Here is an 11,712-nt window from a genome sequence, read left to right on the forward strand (position 1 = left end):
GGATTGCGGACCCTACCTATGCTCGACGCTATGCAGTCACGCGTGCCGGTACGGGATTCGAACACTGATGCAAACGATAGTAAGCTTGCTTGTAGAGTAGTTACTCTGTGCAGAGTGGTAGCTTCGTGATGGGGGCGTGTCCATATTCGAAAACGCACGGAAACGATCAATGAATAAGCTATATAGCTCTAGTTTTCATCTAAGCCCAACGTTTTTCAATTCGTACGATGGCGAGGATAACAAAACGCTCTCCGTCTGAGTGGTTTTCATAACGAAATCCAAGGTCGGTCTGCAGTTTCAGCAGGTGTGGCTGCTGCTAAGGGAGAAGAAGACAAGGATGCTCACCATGATGAGCTTGTGCAGGCTGCTGGAGGTGTCTTTGTCCCCCTGGTGGTTGAGTCCTTGGGTTTGTGGTCTGCTGCTAGTCGTCCTGTCTTGCAGGATATTGCTCTAAGGACAACCACCAGGAGTGGCATTTCTCGTGGCCTAGCTTACCGGGGTTTTACTCTTTTCACCACCTTTCATAACCCTTACGTAATATTAAGCTCAAAAACATCCAGACTTCTTACTGTAGTTGTTGCTCTCTCTCTTCGACTTTAGGGCACGCATCTAGTAAGGCCAATGAAACTTGATTACCAGTTTCTCGCTCAGATTTTTGAAAATTTGATGCGGGCGGGCGGTTATTATTCATTATTCATTATTTTTCCAAAACCACAACACACATCCAAACATGAAGATTCCTGCCAAAAAACAGTGAGATCTACACTGATTACTCTTGCATTAAATAGCTAAGGTACGTTACTAATCTATAACAAGTGATTTTTCCATTAGAGTATAGCTGATTGCTCTATTAGAGTAAAAGTGACCGTTCTATTAGAGTATTTCGATCTGAAATACCAATAATGAAATTCCATGCGGGTGTATCAAAAGCATGCGGGCGATGACGCGAAACTGCTAATCAAGTTTCATTGGCCTAATTGCCGCGAGTAGTCGACTTTAGGGGATGCGTCCAGTAGTTGCCGCGAGTAGTAGACTTTAGGGGAAGCGTCCAGTAGTTGCCACGAGTAGTAGACTTTAGGGGAAGCGTCTAGTAGTGTTAGCGTTAGGGTTAGGGTTAGAGTTCAGCTTTGGTTTCTTCTTCACCTTTAGGGTTAGGTTCTTCTTACTATATACAGCTTATTTCGTTAGTCACATTTATAAGATACAAAAGAAGGGAATCAAGGGAGCTAGCAGCGGTAGCATAATCGGTAGCACACTGGCCCATCACACTGGGATCCTGGGTTCGATCCCCCTTCAATACAGCACTTTTTTTTTCGCCTTTTTGGTTCACCGTTTTTTGTCTAAGTTCTGTAGGGTTATGAAATAGGGTGAAAAGAGTGATACCCTAGCTTACCGCCATCTGCTAGAGCAACTCTATGTTTGTCTGTGGCGCCACAATGCCCGGACATTTTTACATCTATTTAGCCTGTTGCCTGGCAGTCCTTTGTGGGAGTTGAACTCTGTTTCATGCTCCCACTCCCTGCAGTTTGGTCAGTAGTCTGCAGGGCTTTCTTCTTAAGGCCCCTGTCTGGGGGTTTTGCTGTGTGTATGCTGGTGGTCCATGCAGTGTTTTTGTAGGTCTGTGTAGGCCTGTAGGTTTAGCTGCTTTTTTCTGCTTTTTGTCTTTTATAAATTAAATTAGGTTTAACTTGCTAGAAAAAAAGAAAAAAGAAGAAAAAAAATTTTCAGCATCAATGTCTATATAATCACAGCCCAGTTGTAGACCGGTTACATTTTGTATGTAGCCTGGCTAGCTGGGCTACATACGAAATGTAGCCCGGGCGGCTCCTTTGATCTGAGATGTGAAAGTGTTACATATATCAGTGTTCAAATCCCGTACCGGCATGCGTGACTGCGTAGCATCGAGCATAGAGGTTATTTTATCACGCTAACCATAGTTAGCCTGGTGTGCACGTCACGTCGTGGTTATGCCATCACACTAACCCGTGGTTAGCGTGATTAAATAACTACTACACTCGATGATACGCAGTCACGAACACCGGTACGGGATTCGAACACTGATGGAAATGACAGTACCTGTTGATTCCCTTAGTGAACTGCATAAATAAATTGTTTTTTTTTTATTCCGGCCCTAATGGCACTCCCATCCTCCCCGATCTCTAGTTAGAAGTTAAACCTAATTTAATTTGTAAAAAACAAAAAGCAGAAAAAAGCAGCTAAACCTACAGAACCTACAGACTGTGTAAAACCGATTCAATAGCACTGATTAAACCACTAAACTCGCGTAACGGAAATTCTCCGTGATATCTCTAGGATGTGTCCATTTATCATAATCGAACGTAACCAGAACGTACTAGCTGCTGACCCATAATCAAAAATTTTAGGTATGCATATATAATACATTCAGTGGTTGCAGTCGTACTGGCTTGGGTGATTGATTGCCCTGCACTGGCTATCAGCCTAATAAGTGTTACATATTAGCTTTAACACAGGGCATTCGGGCTTTGCCTGATATGTATGCCCTCGGGCAGTTGGGAATACATATCAGGCAAAGCCCTCATGCCCGTGTTACAACTATTACATATAACAAAACACTTTGGTTACAGAAAATGAAGCATCCAACAAACTATGTACGTATGTGCAAGTAACTGGTAATTGGAGCTGATATTTGGTGCAGCCAAGAATAAATAATGCACTTGTCAATTTCATGCCCCACCCCCCCACCCCTGGGCGTCCCCACACTCCAGGTGGGGATTTGATATTGCTTCTTGTCCCCAGCCCTGGGGCAATTGACAGTTGTCCAATTCATTGACTGATTTTCGGTAGTTGCATTTCTAAACAATAAAATCGCACTTGCTATAATTTTACTAGCTACACGAGGGCAGGTTTTTTACTAGTCGCATGCATGAAATATGCGCTTACTCATCCTTGAGGTGTTGTCAAATCCCCTACTATTGGGGTGGGGACATAGTGGGGATGTGACAGCCGATTTTGCCCCAGTAGTGGGGCATTTGACACAACGATTTGTCAAATCTCCTGTATTCCCCACCCTCCCCAGGGGTGGAGGGGTGGGGCATGAAATTGACAAGTGCATAATGAAGATTAAAACTTTGGAACTTCACATGCTCTGCATTCAATCTTGTTGCATTTCCAAATTAAGTCTCATGTTAGAACTGGAACTAAAATTAAGGCAATGAATCACGTATACATGAGATATGCAAAAGGAGATCATTTTAGCTAATAGTATTTTGTATACTGTTTGCATATGACACTTACTGGCAAAAGCTACTTGTCTCAGTGTCTGAACTTGCTATTGAACATGATCCATGGATGCATGGAGGATCACACATCAAGAACACGCCGCGGGCTGTAGCTACAAACACAACAAAGAAAGCATCAAGTAATAAAAGCATAACCACATACGCTTATAGCTGTATAGCTACGTGTAATCAAATCCTACCTATTGGTGGTAAGAGCACCAGCACGAATATCAGTGAAGGATACATCTCAGCAGTAATGACTAATACAGTTGGTAGTGGGAGACGGTGCCCTTTTATATCGCCACACACAAACCTTTCACATGTCCCGGTGGCGGGCGCCGCGAAACCTTTGGTCATGGTCAAGGGGTAGCCAGCGCCCACGCAAAAACCCAACACGGTGTACGAGAGTCCCAATATTTAAGTATTTCAAAACGTATTTCTGTATTATTTCAATAAATATTTCATGTATTTATAATTGGATTTCTCAGATAGGTGTACGAGAGTCCCAAGACGTTGGCTACCCCTTGGTCATGGTGTATAGTATTTCTGCTTTAACAACTTGCAGATCCATTTTAAACAAAGCTGCTTAAACAACAATTATCTTATCCCAACAAATTTTTTCTGTCCTGAGTGGAACATTTAATTTTTCCTTGTGTATGTTGATTATTTGTTATACTTTTCGTTTAGCTATTTATTTTAACTGTGTTTTGAGCATCTCAGTGACACACTGTTAAATTTCTTCTAGTTTTTTCATAGAGACATGTGGAGTACCATTAGAAAAATAAAAAAAAGTATCTCAGTGATGGTTTATTGTCTTCCTTTTTTATACTGCAGACCAGGAACCTATGTAGAACCTTTACTGTGGTATAGTCCTTAAAAATGTTTTTGGTGCTAATAGTAAGCTACATGTGCATTTAACTAGCTATACAGGTCATCACACAGAAATTAGCCTACATTCATGTGATATTTTCTATCGCTACCAATATTAAAAGTGACTCTGGAGTCTGTAACTGAGTAGCTACTTATAAATCTGCTTAGATATTTACGATTTTCAAAAACAGTGCATATATACTAGGTCTCAACCTAATAAGAGCTTATTGATCGGCTTCACACAACCATCTATATACAAGTCTTCCATCAGACAAATCCTCAATACTGCAGCATTTATGCATATATGACATGTTCAAAACAACATTTCTTGGCCTGGACATGTAGTGAGTTTTGAATTCATTTATTTATCTTGCCTCCACTACTTTAATTTGATGATCATTCTTTTGTTTCAGTAACTACTTTACACTTGACATACTTTTCACTCTTTGGTGAGATCTGATTGTGAAGATTGAAGTCATATGACCTAATTTGTTTTCTTTGACATGTAATAGTTGTAACATAGCCATGAGGGCTTTGCCTAGTATGTATACATACACAACTGGTGAAGTGCAAATATCATTGATGAGAACTCAAATATTATTTGGCAAAGCAATACTTGTTTAATGCTTATAGCAGCTGGTGAAAGCCTAATACTTCACTGCACACTTTAAGACTTTTAAAGTGTGGATTCCGGCTATAATAACTCATACTAGCTAATGCAGTGATACGTGGTTACTTGGTGTTCATATTATACAGTTGACTATAAGAATGCTAGTTATTATTTCAAGAGTTACTTGCTGTTCATTTCTCTTCACCAGTAGCTAATGTGTATAGCTAACTGCATGGTAACAGCATTTTGTATACATGTATGTTGAGATACTATCTGACTCAGAGACCTGTGAGAAGGTATGATAATCCATTTTGTAGTTCCACTTCTCTTATTATAGTTACTTTCTCAGTTTCAGTTCCAAATTGCCATGCACTTAAAATTAGAAACTTCTCTCAGTTTCCTTTCCAAATGTTTGTTGTCTCTAAATTTCTCTGTGAGACATATTGTCTTTCCAATTGCAAGTATGATGTAGATGATTTCCAGTTAACTGCACATTTGTCTTCCCTTCCAATGTTACCTCTCAATTCCCATGTACATGTTGTGTTTGATCCATTTGCAAGTGTTTGTATGGATGGTCTTGATTTCCAGCTACCGTATAGAGGAAAACTTTGGTGGGAAAAAACGTTAGTGAATTTGGTGATTTGAACCCACCAATTACAGTACTCATAGTGTCTGGGATTAGCATCTATATACATAGCTAAAGATTCAGCTTGAGTTTATTTCACCAAAATATACAATTTAGCTTTCTTTTGCCAAAGTTTCCCCTTATACGGTATCCATGTTGCACTGTGTACATGTTTCTGAATTTGTGTATGTGTTGGTGTACATGTTCAGTTTTCAAGTGTTTACATTTTGTTTCTGTTTCTAAGTGCATGCATTATTTATTTTTCCTCTTGTAAGTGTATACATACATGATCCATATGGCTATACATCAATTTGTCTCTCAATTTCCGGTGGGTGTAATAAGAATTGTCTTTCTGCTAGGTCTCTTATCTGGACCTCCCTTGTCCAGACACCTGTGTTGTCTGCACAGCCAAAATGGATTGTATTCTGTTGAAGTTTTGGTTAAACGAAAGCCAGCACAAGGAGTATAAGCCTAAAGATTGTCGTTTACCTGTTAGGTGGCTTGTTTATTCTACTAATAAACACTACTTTTGATTGCTATAGGTGATAATGCATTTTTCGGAGTGCTGTGAGTCTGGCCTTTGCAAACTAAACTGCATAGCGCTAACGAATAGCAATAACAATTACATAACTTGTATGTAAGTCATGATCAGTTACTTAGAAGTATTTGTTAGCTACAAAAATTTCTGAGATGTGGACAATAGTATGTACCAGAATGCCTGGATAAGAGAGGTTCCAGTGTAGACATGATAATCTCTTTGTGATCATGTATGTTTGGACTCAGAAATCTGATATTTATAACTCCCTGTATTCACAGGCTTTAGCCTTCTTACAGGTCCCTAGTGGGATAGCATTTAATAAATCTGCTTGTAAGTGTTTATACTCATCACAATATTAACATCATTCTGTGAAAACATGAATTAGTGATCTAAAAGTCTTGCCAAGAATTATGAACTATTGACCAAGAGTTCATAATAATAATTATAGTGAGTCTTACAAGTCTATTAGCATTGTGTTTCTGATACTTTAAAATCATTTGTGTTTATGCATGCATGCGGCACTTCTTATATCTTAAGGGTTATGATTTCATTGCTCTAACTGTATACAACTGTAGCTATAGCTGCATGATGTATCCTCTCAAAACTCTATGTAGCTGTCTACTATCCAATTGTAACATTCACTGCACATGGAGTGCACTAAAATTTACCACTCCAGTATGTATTAGAGATTAGAGTTTGTTTACCACTCCACCGTCTGAAGATATCCATGGTACTTTTGGAGGTGAAAGCTTTCTTTTGCAGATTGCGCAGAATTTGTGCTATTGGACTGTAGACCAGATTTGTGAAAAGGAGACTTCCATATACATCCAATTTACCAACTTTTGATGACTTATAACTTCAGATTAGGAAAAGCTATTGTCTTGAAATCTGGTCAGTAGTGAGCTCACCAACATAACTGTGTGGGTGGAGAAAAGGTTGGGTCTGTGTGTTTCATGCAGAATAAACTATACAAGTTCATAGAATTGGATATGTGTGGAAGACTTCTTTATATAAATCCAGTCACATTTGGCTGAGTGCAGCCATTCAGCACATTTTTAAAAGTTGATGCCTAGCTAGGGCAATCTAAGAATTGCATTTCTGAGTCATTTTAGCTATATCCAGTCAATAAAATATAAAATAAACATCTGCCCTCCTTCACTGCTATTTGAGTCCTGGAGGATGAGAAACTAATATGTGGTCTTATTGTAATTTTGTAAATTAAAAATGCTGCAGCCTTTCAGTGAAGTATTATATACCTCCTTGTGTCAGTTTATTATTTTTAACATTCATTAATTTTGATGTACATGATTGTGGGCAAAACAACCTACGATAATTTATTGATACCATATTAAGTCTCAGTACTGCCCATCACCAGTAGCCACTGTCATACAACCCCTGTATAATAATTAGAGGAGTTTCAACTGGATCTTGTTGTGTGGTGAGTGGTGCACAGGGGCATAAGGAGGAGGCTTACAAAAACCACTTTTTTTTGAAATTTAGGCTTTCAAGTTTACACCAAGAACCTAATACACTATTCAGTTTGGTAGCACAAAAATGAGTCAGTAACAACATGGAGTATACAGTGCAGCAATATAAAAAATAGGTCTACATGTTGAGATACTCTAATAGAGCAGTCAGATTTATGTCTGTATAGCCTCACTAGCGAGGTTATACTGAGTCACTATCACATCAATGTACTATGAAATACAACAATCTGTTATGTGGCTGGGGGCTGTACCCTCTGGTAACTCAGTGGTCTTGTCAAAAATCCTAGCTATGGCCCTGCATGTATACATATTTTTTACAAGAACTTTGAAGATATGATACAGTGTAATGAATGCATGATAACCATGTAGAATGAAAAATGCTATATAGAGTTGTCTCTAATAGAACGATTGTCTCCACTCTTTACATAGCTAACCTGTAACAAAAACAAAGTATTAGCTTACCTGTAACAAAAGTGAACAAACAAAAACTAATATGATCTATTACCTCTTAACCCTAAAAGCAGGATCTCAAAACCATCACTCAAACAATAACCCCATGTTTACTGGAATTGCTCAATTACAATATATTTGTTGAAAAGTGCATGTATGCTTAATTAGAGTAGTTGCATGGCCAGTTGGTAGTAGGCACTGACCGATTATGCCGGCATAATTTAAAGCATAATAGGTGACCAAAAGCATCAAGCATAATGCCAGCATAATGGGGATGATATTTGAAAATTTAATTAAAATGTGCAATACGCTCGCCTGAAAGAAAGCAAATATTCACTGCCATCGAGATACTCTAATAGAGCAGTCACTTACTCAAATACAGCAGTCAAGAAAGGCTGATATACTCTAATAAAACAGTCAGTTCTAAAGCATAATCTTGATTTTGAAAGCATAATTTTGAGCACAATAGGCTTAATTTTTGAGCAATGCTATAATAGGTAAAATTTTGGGCATAATAGGCCGGAGCCTAGTTGGTAGGGAATTGATTATACCGAAATGATTGCACAATTTTACATGGTATTAGAGCAAAGAGTTGACTGTATATGGCTAATGCACATATGTACAATAAAGCACAATCATTATATTACTGAAAGTTCAGATAACTAGACTTTGGATAACTGATGTTCCACTGTATCACCCACGTTTCTTAAGCAACCAACTTTTGCTGTTAGCAAGAAGTTAAATATGTATATGTTTCCAGTCCCTTTCCTGGTAATTTTGAAGTAATTATTCAGTAATAGTCAAAAGTACGTATATATACTTGTTGACAGCATCACATATTATTTGCACTTTTTAAAAATTACTTTATATAGACCAACTATATATGTTTGCCACTAAAATGTCAGTGCATCATGATCACATTAAAAAAGCACGTAGTCTGGTCAATTTTTGGAGTTGATAGGATCTATAATTCAATAAACTTGTCTTCATCATGTTTGCTACACTTTTGTATTAGCTAATCTGATTTCTTAACCATATCTAGTATCTACAGGCCTTATTCTTACAAGTGGTTGACCTGTAGGTATGACAATGATTCACTGACAATGAATTGGTGTTTTTATGCTATAACTACTCAGTAACTCTGTGAATGTTTCAACCAAAGTTGGTATTAAAACTCACACTCACTTTTACATTTTAAGACAATTTGAATACATGTGCATGCATTATTTCGTAAATGTGCAAAAAGAAGTAGAAGAAAAAAGGCAAAGAAATTGTGTCAAATATTGAGTGCTGCAGGAATTCTGTCATTTTGCTCATTTTTTGTTTATAGACAACTGAAGGTGAAGGGAAATAATTGTATTGTAAACTCATTGGAAAAAAAAGCAGTGAGTGCTGACTTTCTTAGCCACACTACACACTACTGGTCTTGATTACTGATGATTGATGAAGGGAAAATCAAAAAATGTCTATGATTATTGTTCATGCAGCATATCATAAGTAGCCATATAAGTGTGAATCTCAACTGCACACTTTACAGATCTAGATTTTGATTTTGAGTAAAATGGTGGGCAAATGGGCATGCATGTATGTATTACATAATTTATAATTCCAGAATATTCGAATGATCAATTAATTAATATTACTCTGAGGACACTTCTTAAACACTGCTAGCATAAAACTAGTATAAATGAATAAGATACTCTAATAGAGCAATCACTCACCATAATAAAACAATCACTCTCGACTGTTCTATTAGAGTATTGCAATAGGTTCATGCTTGCCAGTAACTAGTTATATTTCTTCAGAAGAATTTGCTTTATCTATACCACCACTTCAGGAATATTTTGGGAATAATAGGTGAAGAAAAAAGAATTGCTGAAAGGAAACATTAAAAGCATAATCCAGGTACTCAAACCTATAACATTAATACAAACTTGTCTTCAAAAGTAACTTGGTTCTCATCTACAGTAGTAACACCACTACCATCAATTGTATTATTCTACAAGTATTAAATGCCTCATCTCTTAAAAATTAAGAACCACAGTTGGATGTACCATCAAGGCCACATACGGGGGGGCAACTGGGGAATTTTTCCCCAGGCCCCAGCCTGAAAGGGCCCCCTATCAAGGGCCCCTTGAATAACTATTTAAAAGATTGATATACTCTAATAGAGCAGTCAAGATCTAGATACTCTAATAGAGCAGTCACAGTTTCAGAGGAGCAGTGTAGCAAGCTTATAAATAAGGAGATATAGTTGGTGAGGGGCAGCTATTGTCATTGTCAGCACGTAATGGCTTTTTTTTTGGTCTTTGACTTACAGCTAGGCTGAAGTTGTGATTTAGAGTGGAACCCTCCTTGTCCCAGGGGCCCAACCTTAACTCTTTGCCTTAGGCCCCTTTATTTCTCTGGGCGGCCCTGTGTACCATTTTTTTAAAATATGTAATAAGCATGCAATAACGCACCTTCCTCAGTTGTTTTGGGCCTTCCTCTAGTTCTACTGCTCATATCACCTGCAGTCTAAAATTAAGTATGTGTATACACATACATTACAATGTATGTCACCCACAGATATATATGCACTAATGCACTGTAATCTTTATTCTTGTTACACTGCTAAATATTTAAGCTATATAAAACTGGAAAAGTTTACTACTTAAATATGTAGTTATGTCAAAATCAAAGCCTTTCCTGGCAAATGATACCTGTAAAAATTGTCAGCTAAAAGTAGCTACTATTACCATAAGCATGTACATATACATGTATTTGGTTGTAAACTTGTATAAACTTACCATAGCAACAGAATACTTGGATGTCTTTCCAAAACGTGACTTTATTTTATCTTTAATCTGCAAGACAATGCTATTATACCATATTCTATACAAGTAACATCAAACACCTCTTCATTCCTCAGTACACGGAAGACTAATATAAAGCCACCCTAAAGAAGGCCAATGGAGAATTTAAATTTAATACAATTGTGATAACAGATATTATATCTTTTATAATGTACCTGCAAGGAGTTCAGTATAGTAAAAATCCATGCAAATACAACGGAATCTTTATTGACTGCAAGAACACCAAATATCCAGGTAATTCCAAGCAATGGAAGTAATATCACTGTAGCCTTCATCAATGTTCTATAACATAAATAATAATATAGTTATTGATGTGCATTGTGAGGTAAAGCCTTACACTGCTAGTGCAATATTTGAAACTCCTTGTCTAGAAAACTTTCTCCTTTTGATTATGTAAAGAGCATGGAGGGCCAAACCAATGAACACCAAATTAATCTGCAAAATTATATAGAAAAATTGGTAAATTGATTATTTAGCTATAACGTCTCAGTATACACACTGTACAATACCAGATTACTGAAATAATAAATCTCATATTTAATTTTATTGTCAAAAAGAATTAGAATTGTTTACAAACAGCTGATAGCTATACAGGCTTATCCCAATTAAGATATATAATTATAGAATTTAGAATATTTTGGAGCAATACATCACCTGTAACTATAATCCTTACCATAATAATGACTAACATTGGAGCAACAAAAGCCCATATCACTCCATTACTAGTGGATATCCAGCAACTACACAGTAAAAAAAAACTAGTGAAGGTCACTAATGTCTGCCACAGTACTCACTATTTTAGTGGTGACGCTCACTACTAATTTTGTAGAGCACGTCACTACCATGTAGTGACGTTCACTACTATGTAGTGAGGGTCACTACAAAAGAGTAGTGGAAGAAATTAGTAGCGAAATTCACTACTAATTTTTTATAATGTGGCACGTATATGAATGGCTTATAGGGTATTACATGTTCATAGTTCTGCTTGCTGCATACTGTATAATAACACTGTAGTTT

General features: G+C 37.3%; 1 long non-coding RNA gene across 1 annotated transcript; it reads right to left on the minus strand.

Annotated features, from left to right (window-relative positions):
* Window positions 1-7,698: 7,698 nt before the first annotated feature.
* LOC136265977 (uncharacterized) lies at window positions 7,699-10,780 on the minus strand. Its single transcript, XR_010705853.1, has 4 exons — window positions 10,737-10,780; window positions 10,630-10,686; window positions 10,303-10,357; window positions 7,699-7,824 (listed from the first exon to the last, which is right to left on the minus strand). It is a non-coding gene; the product is annotated as an uncharacterized lncRNA (long non-coding RNA).
* Window positions 10,781-11,712: the final 932 nt, after the last annotated feature.

This window comes from Dysidea avara, chromosome 9 (genome assembly GCF_963678975.1).
Source record: "Dysidea avara chromosome 9, odDysAvar1.4, whole genome shotgun sequence".
In the NCBI taxonomy this organism is placed as follows: Eukaryota; Metazoa; Porifera; class Demospongiae; order Dictyoceratida; family Dysideidae; genus Dysidea; species Dysidea avara.